Raw genomic sequence first — 17,806 nt, forward strand, 5'->3', positions numbered from 1 at the left:
ATTTTCTCATCTCTCGTACTTACCTTCCCCCTTGGAGTAGAATAAGAAAGTAACACAATGGAGTGCTTTGCACTGGATTTAAAAAATCTCAGGTATGCATATATCGCTCAATGAGCACCTTATAAAGGAAAAAATGAAGGAGCAAAGATGCAGCTCTCCTTAGTTCTGAGCAGAGATGGATCCACAGAGATTTATTTTATATAGCACTAGGGGATCAAATCTTTGTCTTTTCCACAGAGCTTTAGTTTACTCTCTGTCCACCCTTCACACTTGGAATTTAATTAACCTACTAGATACCAGTAGGGGTATCAGGAATGGGTTTAGTACACTTCTGAGAAGAGTGGACTGCAAACAGCAATGGAGGTTAGTGATTGACAAGGCAGATTATGGCACTTCTGACGGCTGTAGTGTCATGGAGGAAGCTAGGACTATCACCCAACTCCAGGCTGTCCGAGTGGTAGGGGCAACAAAGAAAGAACTATGTGTCATTTGAATATTGCTGTCATTTGGCCAATGACTATGGCATTGGTATGTTGAAAAGTCATTTCTTCACCTCTCCCAGGCAAAAACATCTAGCTGAAAATACCTGGCTGGGGAAAACCTTCAGCAAGACTTTTGCCTGCGTTGGTCCAGCTTTTTTTTGTCATGTAACTTCTTGCTTCTTCTATTTTGTGCAGGAGAGCTTCCCTAAAATACGTATTTTTCCTCATCCAAATTCCTACATTAAGTACCTTGTCTACAAAATCCTTGTAATTAAGTAGCTTGTCTCTTACAACTGTGCATGTATGATAATTGCCCTTCTCTTAGTTCTCCCTGTTGACTATGTGTTCATCTATCATCCCTTACCATCAGCTCAGATAGAGTTTTGAGAATTCTATTTTAGAATTTGAAGGACCTGCAGGTGCTACCACAAGGTAAATAGCTTAATAAGATCATTCCTAGGATACATTTCCTGAGTCTTCTAATATATTCAGCAAGGTTTATTACTCCTTTGTCAATACCAGTAAGCATTCTCTTACATATTAAAGAACTGTCTGCCTGTGTCTGAGAATCTACAGACAAAATCCTTGAGACCACCCTTCCTATGGTTCAGGGGCTGGAAGGAGGGAAATGCTAGTTCTGCTTCAGAGATAAAACTGATCCGCTCTGGCAAGTTGAGACCATCAGTAGAGACCACTGAAGATGGGTTCCTCAGTCACCTTCTGTTATGATCTACCCTTAAAATGGTTTCCAAGCTGGCAAAGTGCTTGCAGTCATCACTACTTTCTCTTTCCATTAGTCAAGGGCTCCTTTTACATACAGAACTCTAGTGTAAAATATAAAAAGAAAATAATAATATGGCTGCAACTTGAGCTTGATTTTTTTTTTTCCCTCTGGTTGGTTTAAAAGCACGTCTATTATAAATGATCTAATATGTCCATTGGGTGGTATCATTAAAATATTATTTTAATCTCTATTACAATGTGAGTATTAGTACGTTCCCATAGAAACTTTGTTTAATGTAACAAAGTAACAAACGTAACAAGGAGGTTTTGTGGAAAAAAAATATGACTGACCATAGTTATGGTCTGTAATAAGTTTGTAATGTCTTCCTATTCTCAGGCTCCCCAGGAGGGGAAATCAGGATAGTGCATCTCAGCAGATGGGAGCATAAATCTGGCTAGGAAGAGAACGCAAGTGAGAAGCGTGTTGAGTCAGTCTCCTTCAAAGATGCTCATCAAAATCTTAAGGTACAAAGTTGAGATGTTCTCAGTCCATAGAAAAAGCAAATAAAATAGAGCAGCAATAACTGTTCTTGCTCTTCCTCAGTTTTATGCCTCCCAGGGGCACAGACAATCAGGCAGATAAGTTGTATTTTTACACCACTTTGCACCAGCTGCACTTAAGTAGTCTGATTTTTACCTGTCACTAATAACACCACAGAGAACTAAAATGAAAGAACTATTAAAAGCCTAATGTCTTTTTCATATGTAGGTTGTTTGCATTTTTCATGCTTATTTTGAGGCCTTCCATGAAGCAAAAAGTGGGGGTGATAACTCATTACCATGCAAAATCTACAAATAGAATATGATGAAAATGGGATGTCTTCGAAAATACAGAATTTAATTCACAAGGCAATTTCAGCAAGAAGGTTCTTTGAGGAATTTTGAAAACAGTCCAAAATGAATCATACAGATTTTCAAAATAATGACAAAAAAGGGTTTTCAGAGAACACGAATTATCAAAGTTTATAGCACTTTAATAGGCCATCACCTTTAAGTTGATTCTTCCCCTTTTCCCTTCACGCATTATTTTTTTTAAATGAAAAGCTGCTTATTTTTCAAATTAATCTCTAAATCCTTCGGTCAATTAGTTGGCAATAGAAGAAAGGTGGAAAAGCATCTTATCTGGACAGACAAGGAGAATTTTAGTCAGAGAGGGGTTTTTTTGACCAAGTCTGTTTGTCTCTAAAAAAATTAATGTGCTCTACGGGGTGATTTTAGATTAAGAGTGTATATGACTATAGAAGATCAACCTTAAGCCTAGGATTGGGAGGTAACTGTGAAATATATTTTCTTGTTTTACCTTAATTTCAAGGTAAGACATTTGTTAGACATTTGATTCAGGGATGTTGTAAAGCTTTGCAGCAGTGTAACAAAACAGGATGCCATCACCCACAGATCAACTGAGAGACAGCGTTCAATTTTTGCAAAGATGGTAAAAAGCAAGTACAATATGACATAGGGATCTGAGCTGGGGAAATAATTATATATTTCTGCCTCTATTCACAATTATCTGAGAAGGCCTTTAAGGGGTGAAAGACCTTTCTGTGTATTTGTGCAGAGGAGGAGGAGAACAGCTGGGACAAGACAGAGGCTGAAGTGTGAGCTGCCCGCAGGGCTGACGAGGGCCACAAAAGAGAGAGTGTGGGGAGTGATGCCAGGCAGGACCCTCTCCTGCAGCAAAGCTGCTGCCTCACACATGGCAGGAAAAGCGAAAGCTACAAAGGTGGAGGGAGAAAATGAGCTCTCCTGTCAGCTCATGCTGCTGAGTGCTGGCCTGCGGGGTAGCAGTGTGCTCTTTACATGCCTGCCTGCCTTGCCTGTGCCTGCTGTCACACTGGGTTTTCCATTAATTATTTTTGCTGCCTTTGATCACTGTTATTGCTGTGAAATTTTGTACCCTATTAAGCTCCTGATAAAATGCCTGTTTTTCTCAGTGCAACTGGATCTGGCCACTAAAAACTGTTTAGAAGTCACAGCACTTGTATCAAAGATTCACAGATGTGAAACTGAAATGGATTATGGGAATACCTGGGGTATTTTTTACTCAAAGCTGTGAACGGCTCTAAAATCTCATTCCTCATCATCCATACAGAAAATCTTGGTACCTGAGTTTGGTAAATTTCTAGACTATAGCCACAATGTAGTACTCCTTCACATGCCTGATTTTGCATGTAGTTAATGGACAATAAAATCTAGAATACAAATAATCCTTCACCTTTCTATCACCCATGTCTTTCCTGCTGTCTGAAGATACTGGGATATATAAAGGAGACCTCTGGCATTCATCATTCACATATGGAGTTGTTCAAACTGATTAACACTGGCAAAAGTAATCCCTGGGTCCTCCTTGCTGCTTGACAAGAAGAGCACAATGGACTTCAGGCTACTCTGTAGAAGCAGTACCAAAAGCATTCATGATTTCAAACAGGAAATAGATAATATTAAATGTATCATTTCACAGCAGCTTGTTTATCTGAGCATTCACTGGGCCAGTGCATCCATAATAGGAGCACACAAATAAGCCGTCCTATGCAGGCAAGGATGAGGAGCAGAATCCTGAATCCTCTCAGGTGCCTGCTAGGTGATCAGCTGGGAACATGGAGTATGTTCTGAGAGCAACCACCTTCACTGTATTTTTCAGTGTACAAAATTACTTTGTAGCTATGAAATAAGGGCAGTGTTAGGGATAACACTGAGCTTGGCTGTGGGGCACAGTGGAAGCTGGATAGTGGGCTGGTACAGTGGTTTGCCTGATTCTGTTTCTTCTGTTAGATGCTTGCCAATGTTGCCTGATGAATAGTAGGGAGAAAAGAAATCTGAAAAAGCCCTAAACCAAGTGAAAAATTAGAATATTAGAGTATTTCTGCTGCCAGTTTGTCAGACAATCCATGGAGTTACTGCACAAGGTTTAAAAAGTAGAGAGAATTCTACATATAATTTTTAGTATGCAGATAACCTCTGAATCTAATAAAGCTTTTCACCAAAATGGGATGTTACATGCAGACTGTTTTGTTACATTTGCTTCTGCAGAAAGGCACCCAAAACCTGTGCTATTTGTGCTACTCTGTTTCTGTGGAAACTGGGTGGTGAAGCGAAATAGAAAAAACAGGGGAGAGAGAATGAGAGGTGAAATGTTTTTGGCTGAAGTCCCGTTGGCCAGTCACAGTTTGAGCTGGGGTAAGTCAGACAAGCCAGCCCTCAGTATTGAAGTCCAGAGTTTTCTTTCCTCCTCTTCTTAACTTGTGGTGAGGGAGGAGCCTGGTTCAACAGACACCATTCAGAAAGTAGTTGCTTAAGCAATTTATCTGGGTTTTCCCCTGATTTTTACTCATATTAAAGAAGTAATATTTACAAATATTTTATGCAACAATAATTTTAGTCAATCAGGAATGTTAGAGAATAGCTACCTAAAGCGGTAGAGCAAGATTTGCTCTGAAAGGAGCCTTCCATTGGTGGACATGTTGCACAGTCACTGCTCTTCTGAAAAGCACCATTGTATCCTTGAAAGGGCAGTCTCCTCTTCCAGGACTGAAAAGATACCTTTTCATCTTTCTAGGGCTTCCAACACATGCATGTTTTTGATGAATTGCTATGAAAGACAGCCTTGACTAATAAACACGGCTCCTTATTTTCTGCTCCCTGATAACTGGTTCACTGCCAATCATACTGCTTTTCCCAAGAATAGAAACCTTTCTTTAAAATAATATCTAAATTAACATCTTTATATATTGTGATTTTTTTCTGTTGTTGACCAGGATTTGCTTGCTGCCTGTGGGTGTGGGTCCAGGTAAAAAATCTACAATGATACAGTTGGGACTGATGGCTTTATTCTGTAGAAATAGAAGCAGGGGTGGATCTGTTTCTACCACATACACACAAAAAATGACCAGACTATCATTGCAGTCTGGTGCTCCAGGTTGGAAAGCCTGGGCATCTTCCTGTCTAGCCTCAGTAAATGCTGCTACAGAAAATCAAATGGAAATGTGCAGCACATAACATTATGTCCAAAGTAATTCTGGAACAGATTCCGCTGGAACAGATAAAGCAGTTTGGAAGAATGGAGATTCTGGAGGAAAAGTTAACTAAGAAACCGACATTATCTTTTCAAATTCAGGTATAAGTGTGTGAAGACCCAAAAATTTCAGAATAGTTTCTTACAGATAGAAGGGAAAAGGAAGGGCCAAACTCTCAGGGAGAGTACCTGTACATTTTCAGGTTTTTGCATGGAGCGATGAACATCTACTTCTTGCTCTGGTGCTGCTTCAGCTTCTTAGTAAGACCTTAAAATCTATTCCAGTCTCCCTCTAATCTCTATGCATGGGAGTTGGCAATCAAACATGAAGAGAGTTGACTGGAACAATTCAGGGAACCCTGTAGCCCTTTTCTTTTATATGCTTGTAGTGTGTTGCACTGCGCATGAAAGCAGCAGAAAGAGAGAAGAGAAAAAAGCAGAAAAGCAGGGAATTGTTACCAGGCACTGGTGCTGCCTTCATTCTTTTGTGTATTAATGTTTTCATAAACTACAGCTGAGTTGCAGGTCAACCTAACTTTTCAGTTTTATTTTACTTGTAAGCTATTCTGCATTTTAGAACAGTGTTTATTGTTTACAGTTGGCAGGCCTGATTGCACTTCTTTTTAGATTATTCAGGCTTTGAGTTTGACAGCTTAAGAAATATCTGTTTGTTGAACTGCTTACTGCTGTTCACTGATTTGTAATGAATAGGAAGTTCAGGCCACACAAAGACATTATGGATACAGACAGAACATGCCAGAAACACAATACATTGAAGCAACACTCCATTAACCCAAGTTAGGTAGTGCAGAAAAGTGATCACATTTATATCAATATATGCTTTAGGAGACAAATTAGCCTTTTATTCACTGTAATCCATAAAATTCTCCAGGCACAGAACAGAAGGCATTAATCAGCAGCTATTTGGCTCTACACACCACCTTACAATAGGGTCTGGAACGGCCTTTTACAAAGTGAGAAAGTGTGAAAAACTCTCTCCAGTGCAGTATGAAAGTCCCATTTGAAAATCATGATAGCTGAGCTAGGTATACAGCCTCCACAGAAACACTGTGCTCACTGCTGCACTGTCACACCACACAGCAGCCCTGTGTAGGCAGTTTCTGTACAGAGGCTTTCCAGAGACACACTCCTCTGTAGACAGAGTGTTCTTTCATAGGTCCATTAAGTTTTCATGCCACTGTTAGTCACTGCAGGTCTACAAATAATAATTCCACTCATTTTCTTGGTGCTAACTTTTCCCATTACAGAAATGCAGTTGAGGATAGAGTGGCAATTACAATGTGAATAATCATGTACAAATACATTGTATTTCCAGTGCTTTCTCTCTTGCTAATAACCATACAATCTAATAAACCACCAAAGCTTCTTAACACATTTTTGAAGCATCCCTCTACAGAGCTGTTCAATCACATACTTCCTTAGATACATTCAGAAGAGATCCCTTAAAAAAACCTTCCTAAGGGTGTATTTTTACAAAATGCATTTACATAGTGTGTGAACAGCATCTGCATCCCCTAACAATACAAAATATTTGTCATTGATCTGATACTGAGAAAAGATGCCCTACAACACACTGCAGACAGAGTTTTAGAAGGGTTTTGCTCCACGTATCTGGAGCAGCTCCAGGTAGCTCAAGGTAACCAGCTCACAGCGCTGTACCAAGTTAAAAGAATTTAGGTTCAGGATTTTTCATAACTTTTAAAAAAACTGTAAAAATTACAAGGGCAAGTAGCTTGAATCCCCCCATGCTCAATAACAGCATATTGATAAAGGTATGCTCAGTTTTTGTCAGCAAGGCTTGCCAGATAAACACACACTCAACAAGCAGGCAGCTTGAGTCACTGCATGGCTGCAGCTGAGACAATGTGCCTTAAGCAAAGCTGCAGCTCAGGCTAACAAATCCATGATTTGCTTTAAAGAACAAGATGGTGAATTCTGATTTTCTGCTTTAAGTCTAGATGGTTCACATAACTGACATAGAGACAGGTGTACTTTTACAGCTAAGAATACCTACAAAAGATCTTCATTTATTTTACTTCAGATTTATTTGTACACATTGGTAAAAATATGAACAGATTTAGATGTTGGGAATAATGCAGTTCAGCTGGTCCGTGAGAAAGTGAACAAGATGATCTTGAACTTGGTGCAAATGAGAAAGTATTATCTTAGAATCCTAACTTTGCAATTTTTCTTGCGTCTCTCAATCAGAACAAAGGCATAAGATTCAATGTCCCTTTTGAAACCTCTCTTACGTATAAATCACAATATGTTCATTAGCTGAAAATAATTTATCTGCAGATAGGTTCCATTAAAAATAAGACAATGCTGAACTATGAAACCACTACTGTGTTTCATGAATAGTAAATCCAGTGTAGGTTGGTTTTTGATAAATTTGTATTCTGTGTTCCTTACAACTTCCCACCATGATGCCGTCAAAATATTCTTCCAGTCTTTCTCTCTGCTTCCTGTACTTCCTTCCAATACCCTCAGCTCCCTTCTATATCTCAGATGCCTTCCCCCCACCTTGTAATTCTAGTAATTTGTACATGATTCTAGTCACTTGTACATCATCTGTACACCCTCTGCTTGCCTTTTCCCAGCTTGTTGCCTGGACCACAGTAGGAGAATGGGTTGACTCATTCAAATTCTGCCAAATAGAGTAGAAAGCTTCTCAGTTCTCCTTCATTTGCTGTCAAGAGACACATTAGTAGTGGCCATCCCTAGTGTCCTCACAGTAACTTTGAGACTTAATAACTGGCAGACTAACCCACTGCCAGCTTCATTTGAAATCAGGCAATTATTTAAAAGTATATCAGAGGGAGACCAACTCTTCATACAAACCTTGTTTTCTTGGAAAATATGCATAAAAAATACTAATAGAAATACTACTAGAAATTAAAACAGGAATAAAAAACCAATTAAAGTAGTTTTATGGATGTTTCATGTGGATATTTTAATTAGCTTAGCATATAGGATTGCTTGCACTTAGTAGAAACAAATAATTTTCCACTTTAGGAAAAGAAATTAAGAAGGAGATTAAATGAGTTATGAGATGAATAAGTTATTTAGCGTGAAACCTCTAAAAACTTAACAAAAAATTTCTGGCTTTTCAAATGTTCTGGTGATAATATTTCTTGACATTTTAAAATTACTGTCTTGCGAGCTGTAGTACTTATTCAAACGAGAGCAATTTGACATATATCTCTGTTTAGGTTCCACACTTTTGGCCCTACAAAAGGATGATTTTCCAATTTAATTAAATGCTACTTGATTAAAGAACTGTGTCTGTGGTTAACTGAGTGTCTGTTCTTCATTAATAGATGTCTTTGTTGTATTGCTTAGGAAACAAACAAATGCATCACGACAACGAACAGGATACTTTTCAGATAGATTTTTTGCAAAGTCTTTGGACATTGCAAACAGAAGTTGGGAGTTAGGGTACCATAACCTCTTTAGTTAAACTTTCCTTAGAAGATGAGTGTAGTAAAAATAGAGATGTTTAAAGTCTAAGTGCTTAAATATAGAGGGTGAATTGTTGCTATATACAAAGAGGAATGATTATCCAGAGGTCAAACCAAGAAACCCCCCAAAAGGAACTCTTAAGAAACAGGAAATTAATGGTACACTACTTTAAGGAAAACAGGGAAAAAATCTAAAGTGTTTATGCTCTTTTACTGTCTGCTGAGGAAGCATGATTAAGCAGTGATTAAGTTTAGAAAAAAACCAGGTTTTTATACACACAGTATTCAACAAACACATTATTAATCTAAAACAGTTGAAACTTTCTCAAGTCCAGTCTAAACTGCAAAGTGTTGTGCTGCACAGTATAACGAAACTCTGGTTCATTAGTTCCTCCAGATCAGAGACCATACCACAGCACAGTATAGCTGCTTTCTGGCCTCATGCCCAATTCCTATTCCACCCTGTCCTGGGTTGCAGTGTATTCCATTACCATCCTCAGGAGCTGTTGAAATCAGGTGGGGCAGTGTTTCCTTGCCTCCTCCCCCCAGACTATCTTTCTGTTAATGGCCCATCATTGTCCTGCCCATGACTCAGAGATAACTCCCTCCGGACTATCTTCTGTTAATGAGCCTCATCAACACTTGGCCTCATGACTCATTACCCCATTGTGAGATGCTCCACCCAGAGGGAGGAACCAAGCATCCCATCATGGATATAATCTGAGACTGAACACCAGAGACAACCCTTTCCACTGGATTTCCAGAGGACAAGAGCTACACAGCCACCACTGGACCTTCTGAGGAAGAGCAGACCCCTTTACTACAGGATCACTGCTTCAGAGGACTGCAGCCACCATTCTACCAGACTGCTACCACCACCCTGACTAACAGGGACTCAGGTTGTATCTTGACTCTGTCAGTTTGAACCAGCGTTTTCTTTTACTTTTTTCCTTTTCTTTAATTTCCATTAAATTGTTATTCTGACTTGGTGCCTCCCACTGGTTTGTTTTCAAACTAGTACACACCCATGAAACCAGGTAGTGGACAAGGTCAAGCCTGGCTGGATTTCATTTCAGTGTAAGGCTGAGAAATAGCTGGGGATTCCGGGTCCTGAATTTCAGATCAACTCAGCGGTCTGCTGGCCAGTGAGACTGTAATGTATTGCTACATGGCAGAGTGTAATTCAAGGTCCAAGATCACAGATACCGTTCTCAGCTCTGTAGATCCTGAGTAACTACAGATTGTCCTAACAAATTTAAGCTAATTTTAACTTGTTGGCTTGCATTTATTCAGCAGTGTAGCCTGCTAATTTTCTAGGTTACTAGTTCATCAATTCACTAATTTAGCGCAGAGTAACCACAGGTTCCCAATAAAAAGCTGCTGCTATAGTACCCAGACTAGTTCATTTAGAGCTAACACAGACCTGCTTGTGCAAGTTGCACCTGGATCTTTGTCTGCAGAGGGCATTTAAAAAAATTCAGGAAGGCATGTTTGTTCCTGATAACAAAAACCTAAAATTACTATGATGAAACTCTGAACCATTTCTTCTCAGAGAGGGGAAAAGTTAAGAGTTACACAAAGCCACTGATGTCCAAAAATAGGACGGGAGAGGAAGCATGGCTTATGCTTTTATACCTTGCAATCTCTTCCTGAAAAAGTCATATTCGGAAATGTTCTTGAGGTCCCCTGAGTCTAGTCTTATCTCCCTAGCTAAGCAGATAAAGTAACTTGATATCCATCCCACCTATTTAGTGGAGTGAACATCAATTGCAGCATGTGCACTGTGATACTATTCTGTGGCCTTGCACACTTCAAGACAACTTCTATTTCTGTCTGTCTGCTTACTCATTTTCCATGAGGGATCATATAGCAGTTTAAGTCCCTGTTTTCACATTACTTTCTCCATTTCTGTGCAGCTATTTCATTTAAACAATACAAAAAGAGAGTTCTGGGACAGCTGTGTCCAGGCATGCTGTGAGCTAGCTGGAGCTAGCACAACCTTCTAGTGGTCCTCTAGGGGGAGCACAGGAAAAAAGATAATTCAGGGTGCCAGACTCTTACAGATAAACACTTTCTGTAAGTTTGATAATGAAAGAATCAAGCAGGGAGTCATTCAATGCCAGAAAAAGAAAATAAAGTACATCAACTTGTCCATTCACATTGGACAGCTTTTGAGGCAGAACAATTTGTATCAGATTTTAGACTGGGGCAAAAAGGGCTGTACTGTAAGAAATTCCTGCAGCAGAGGTAGTGAAGTGGTAACTGAGATATGGAGCAGGTTTCAAAAACAACCAAATGGCCAGAGACCATGACATTACCAAAGGACAGACTGACACAGAAACAGAACTGATAACAGAGCCACTGCATAAAATGGATAGAATTAAACATCACCACAATATAACCTGTGCAGGTATTAATTAGTGTGGGGGATAACAGATGGCATAATATGACTGATCCTTTGGTTAAGAACAGGAGTTGTAAATTCTGTCTCCTTTTCCCCTTGGGACCCTTATTCTATTGGGTAGGTGCATGTAAAATCCAATATAAATTCCAACTGGTGAAAATTTACCGATGCAATTAACGATTTTCTCTCGGCATGGTTTAACTGGTAACTATTAAACTTACTCAAAGGTGGGATTAGATGCTTGGCGAGAACCAAGTGCCTGTATTTTTATCTACACCTGAATTCTGTGAGTGTCACACAAGTACTAGCATTAAAGCACTGTTACAGGGAGTGTCCATGCTAAGTCCCACTTGCTTGAGGTGAAGAAATAATTTTGTATTTCCTGTGTCTGATCTCTTGTCTCCTTTAGTTCACAGGATGCCTTCCAGCCAAAAAGATAAGAATCAGATTTATTTTTAGCTAGACTTAGCATTATAATTCAGGATCCTTTTAATGTTCAACTGTGTATTTTCCTTGTTCTTGCTTGATGAGTCTTACAAATGAGTGAAATATGAGGAACATCACAGTAGTCAGTGAAATTGTTGTAGAGAACTCCCTGTATCTGTTCTGCAGCTTACCGTCTCTCTCCATTCAGTGGTTTGCTGATCGCCCTCTAGACTAAAATACTCTTCTGCCAGATACCGGGAAAAGTTGTTTTCTCTTCCAATCTAGTATCTCCAACTGATTAATATATTCTCATAGCACTGCTGTTTGAAACCTTAACTGGTAAACATCCCTTTTATCTGACAGCTTCAGTCCCTCAGCAAGGGCCTCCCTAACCATCACAATCTCTGTGTAAGAGCACATTAATATGAAATACTATAGGCTCTGTACACTGGCAGCATGGGATACAACTGTTTCTGAACAGAAAAAAGAGATGAAATGAAAGCACAGTAAGGACATAAAATATTAATTTAAGGCTCAGCATGATACAAAGTGTTACAGAGTGACACTTTTTTTCCTTTCTTCTCTCTGTGGGCCAAATCAGATACGCATTTGGTGAAAGGTACCCTTATCCAGCAACAATTAAAAAACCCCAACAAAACCAAAACAACAAAGATTCAAGGATAACTTGCTGCAAATAAACCTTGGACATGGGCCTAATGTGCATCTTGAGTTCTACTGAAAAAGAAGATGGAACGAAGTAGTTGCCAATAGTTTAGAGAACAACTGGAAAGTTAAAAAACATATTACAAAATCAAGAACAGTTTCTTGAGTTGCTCTTTCCCCTCACATCCAATAAATTGTAGCACCCACTTTTTTACCCTGTTGTATATGATATACAGGGGACATGTATTTCACATAATCAGGTTCTTCAGCTGGTTAGGCAATTCCAGATTTTAAAGAGTAATAGCCAATCATTAACTCCTGAAATGAAAGACCATTTGGACATGTGTAATTCTTTCATATGAGGACTAGCCTGACTCTAGAGAAAAGGATAATAGTATGCTGGCAATGCAGACTTCCATTACAATGGAGATTGATTTCACTGCAAATAAGATTTTTGCATACTTTTTTTTTATTTGCAGGTAAATTCCCAGTACTATTTCATACAGTACTTTAGTTTGTAACAGAATTCTTAATCTTGAACTATGTATTATTTTGGGGAAAAGAAAGGACAAGGAGCCTCATTCAAAAATTTGATCAGGGCAAATAAAGATCATAGTCTCTTAGAACTGTTTAGGTTGGAAAAGACCTTTAAGATCATCAAGTCCAACCATTGTTGCTATAACCAGAACAGTCTTAGATAAATTGGTATGTACAAAAAACCATCAACATCATCGTATTTCCGCATGGATTTCAACTACAGTTCAAAGGAAGAGACAGAAAAGGAACTCTATTCTCCTGGGTTTTCAATGATAACAGGCATGCTGTGAGTGTATTGTGTTCACAGTATCATTTCTTGCTTCTGTTCCCATATAAATGGTCCAGTGCACTGTTCCACTGAATGCAAATAGTGCCAAGCATATTGGTAAACATGTTGATTTCGACGTATCCTACCATCAACTAATCAGATGCACATTCTATCACCATTTTGCAATTGTTTCTTGTCATTCTGCTTTTTCTGCAGTTTTCTGCAATTTTCTGCTTACTTTAAGAATAATGCATAAGTTAGGACAGAGGAGGAGGTTTTAGGAAATGGACTTATATGCCTATTGCAACTAGTGTTTGAAGAAAAGAAAAACCCTTATTTTCAAAACAAGTTAAAGTCAGGTATCTGAACAAAGAAGAAATCATTGTCCTACACTGGATTTCTTCCTGACTAGGAACTGATATAGCCACAATCCCTTAGTTTTGTGGTTTATCTGTACCAGGGCAGTCCAGCTAGTAAGGCACTGAGGGTTCTGGAAAATGGGTAAAAATCTTGATGGGTCAGAAGTTACTGTAAATAGACAGACTTATTGTGTGAATATATTTTAACAGTATAGTGATTTTAAAGGCCTGACTTAACAGTGCAATGAAGACATACTCTTTGGTGACAATATTTACGTTCTTAATGTTTATTATAATAGTTTGCAGCTCTGAAGGCAAAAGCATGTGAATTTTTCCTACCACAGTCATTTGTGTTACTACAATGAATGGCAAAGTAGGCGTAAAACATGATTAAATCAAACCCAAAAAATCAACCCCACGGAATTAATTTCCAAGAAACAATGCACAAGGCCAAATTGCAGTAGATTAATTCTCTGTGCTTTGAATGAACATAGCTGACTGTTTATAATATTCTCACTGTGACTTGATGTTACACATCTTACAGTAGGAGCACGGGGAATTTCTCATGCCTAGAGGTGGATAATCAGTCCTTCTTCAGTTCTTTGAAAATAATGAGGTTCATTCACGAGTGCTCTTTGTGAAGGCTAACAAGGTTGGCTAACAAGTTAAGCTATTCCTGCTTTTATTTTAACAACTAGCTGTAAGATTTTCTGCTTTTGAAAAAATTCATGTTGCTGTTTTACATGGTTTATATATGTTATAGACCTATCCAGATGGAATGAAACTGAAAGGCTAGTTCATACCAGTTATGAACCAGGCTGGTAATGCCTATGACTCTTGAAGCCGGCTGACATTTTACTTTGTAAGATCCAGTTACTGTTAACTTTGTAAAACTTTAATCATATGGAATGAAATATCCCATGCCGAGTGATGAAATAATTCATATTTTTTAAAGAATGCTGTTTTGATAATATGAAAAGAATCCTCAGCCACTTCTCAGAAATGCCCCTCTAGCCCAGTAGCTCCTTGGATTCAGTATGCAATCAAAACTAATTAAGCAAAAGATGCAATGTTCTGTGCATTAATGGCAAACAATAATATACTGATAATTGTAGCTGCTAATGCACATTGCCTGTGTAACTGAGCCATCCTTTACCAAATGGTTGCTTCCTATTAAACAGGACAAGTTTACTCTGCTGTCAAGATGAAGCTCTGGAACTGTGTCCAGACAAACTTGTTTGGCCAGTGCTTCTTTACTGGCCATTCCCCTCACAAGAGTTTATTGCAGAATGCATTGTAATCCAGAAGTTTGTAAAGGAACACTGGTCTTCACTGAGTGGCAGCAGGGTAGTGGCTGTTAGTTTCCCAGACGGTGTTGGCGAGGGCGTTGTAGCGAGGTCACACTGCAGGATGTGTGAAGAAAGGACGTTTGGGGTACTACTGACATAACATGGCATCATCCTACTAGTCAGCTGGTGTCTGGTTTTTCTGAAGGCTGTGAAAACATCTTGCATCAAGTAGAAGAACAGGGGAGCTTAAAGGGAAGAAAGAAGCTTTATTCTTCTCGAGAAAATTAGTCCATTGCTTCCTCTTACATTAAGCTTAAGCTTACGGTTTGTCCCTTATTGTTTTTGTGATTATTGTTTGTGTAGTCCAAGTCAAGAGAAAGCGAAACAGGGTAAGCCCTACATCTGATTTCTAATGGATTCTCATCTCACTCGTTGGCAATCCCTACCTTTGAGTAGGAGGCTGAGATTCATAGAAAGGGGCCTTAATATCAAAGACGTGCCATTGAAATCCTTATGAAAATCTGGTTAAATTTGGGCAAATTATGAGACTTTGTAAAACAGCATTTTGCACATGTTGGAGACATATGAGAGTTTAATACTTGTCTGAAAATATTCCATGCTTGCTTAGCAGATAAATCTCTCACATGCACGACCAGACTGCATAGCTGCCAATCAGAAAGAAATAGTAGGACTGAGTCCAAAACACCACTGCATCACTGCTGAAAAACTTTCCCTATAATTGCTTGTGTTGAGGTTGAACAGAAAACTGAAAGCAGCTGCTAATCTTTCAGTGATCCCTTCTTCCCTTGCTGACCTCTAATCAGCATGAAGGAAAAAACCATCCAATTTAAACAGAATTTCAGAAAAAACAGTGTATTTGAAAAAGGAGATGATGCAGGTCAAGATGAGAAGGGCAAGCTGGGTAAAGAGCTGGAAACCAGGGGTAGAGTCTAATGAAGAAATTTAAGACCAGGACCCAGGAAACTGGAGGTAGTTTAACTGAAGGGGTGTTTAGGAACCTGCTGGAAGTAATGGGGGAAGTTAGAATGAGTCATTCTGAAAACCTGAGTGCTTCAACACCAGAAGAAATATTTTCATAAAAATATTTCCAGCCAGAGTCTGTTTTAATTCTATTTCAGATCTGAGTTAAGTCATGCCAGTTCATGCCCTGTTTTAGACAACATTCAATACATATCTGGGTTGATGCAGCTATTTCTGGGCATAGGTTAGTCTCTAATTTCATGCCAAATTGGTGTTAAACCGGTCTGCTTTGTTCTTTGTCTTTCTTCTTTCATTAGTAATCCAAATTAACATGATAAACAAGAGTTCTCTACCAATGTAAACTCTCTGTAGCTGGCATGCACTGTACCATTTAAAGATGAAGAAAATTAGTCAGGTGAGTCATGTAATTTGCTTTAAGAAGGGCACAATGAATCAGTGAATGAGCCAGGAATCTAAACAGGAATTTCTGACCTTCTGTTTTTTTTTGGAAATCCCGACTCATGCTTCCTGCTATTTTTTCTCCTCACACTACCGAGATAAAAAGTCTACTCTTCTTGTTTAATTTGTGCAATGCTCCTACTAATGTTAAGTGGGTATACTTAAGCACTGATGAGCCAGTAGTCTTGACCTTACAAGAAACTCAGCTTGTTAGTTGCTTAATCCTTCCTATCTGTAGGTTTGTTGTCTGTGTTGCTCAAAACCAAGCTGGGAATTGTCCTTTGCTTTGTTTACATACTAGAGGAGGAAAAAAAACCACTTCGGTAGACAGAAAATTCTTCAAGTGAGCAAGAAAAAGACAGACTCATTGTTTGTATGCGTACTTGGGTGTGTCATACCAAAAGAAATTCAGAATGGGGGTGGGAACTGAAGGAACAAGAGACAACAATGAAAGGCGAGAGGATGAGAAGGCTAGACTTGCATATTAATGAGGGCTCACCCGGTAATTGGGAATTTCCTTTCACTAAATTTTTCTTTTTCCTTTTTCCACCACTTACAGTTTGGTTGGGTTTTTTTTCTTCCTCTGCCTCATGTGTTATTTCATGTTTGTTCCATTCTGTGCAAGAGCAGTGTGAAGTTGGCTCATATCCTGATTTCTGAGAAGTGCAGAAATAAGGATATGAGCCTGCGCTACTACACAGTGGGAAAAGCAGTGCTAAAAGGAACTGGTACAGAAATCAGGGCAAAATTTTCTAACATCCCTCTGCTGAAGGAAGAATTTTCAATTATTCTCAGAAGGATGACAGCATCATGTTTACCGGACTGCTGCTAGTAACTTCTTATTCTGTACAAAATGAAAAGTTAATGTCTTCATGTGTAAGGGGCATATTTCAAAGCTAGGTCAAAAGGAAAAACCAAACATCTGTGGATATCAGGTGACTGCTCCAAATTATATTATAGGCAGGCAAAAATACCATTCTATAATTTGATACTTAATTCTCCTTCTCTCCTGATGTTTGCACATAAGATCACCTAAATCTGCTGTTGTCCCTCCTTTCTGCATAGGTCATATCACCTGAACCTCACCTTTCCCAGAGTGAATGAGCTCTATGGTAATCCCTGCAACAAAACAGACACTTGTTCCCATATAGTGTTCATAGAGAGGCAGATGCCTTATGGCTCAGTCCACCTTTATGTTGTACACTGATTTTGCAAATGCTGCCTTTTGCTGGTTAGTCTTGTCTTCTCTCTTGGCTCATCATTTCCATTAGAAAAATACATCTATTTAAATAAAGATGGGAAATTTCCCTGAAATGAGTGGATTCAAATAAACGGGCTAGATTCTTTCTTAACAAGCACATAAATAAAATTATTCTTGTAATTTTTTAAAAATTTCATTTACTATTTGTGTTCTCAGGGACTTAGTCTATTGAGTCTGAGAAATAGGGTGGGGGTTTTGGTTTTGTTTTTTTTTTTTCATTTTCTGAAATATATTTAGCCTCTACTGACCTTAATTTACTTTCCAGTCAGTTAATTGCACATGGTAATCCTCTATACATAGAGAGTCTCAGTGATTTTTTTGCACTTCTGCATGATCATCCTCTGAGTGACTCTTGGCACAGTAGGGGAGGAAGAAAACAACAAAACCCTGAAAGAATACA

Source organism: Corvus hawaiiensis, chromosome 4 (genome assembly GCF_020740725.1).
Source record: "Corvus hawaiiensis isolate bCorHaw1 chromosome 4, bCorHaw1.pri.cur, whole genome shotgun sequence".
Classification (NCBI taxonomy): domain Eukaryota; kingdom Metazoa; phylum Chordata; class Aves; order Passeriformes; family Corvidae; genus Corvus; species Corvus hawaiiensis.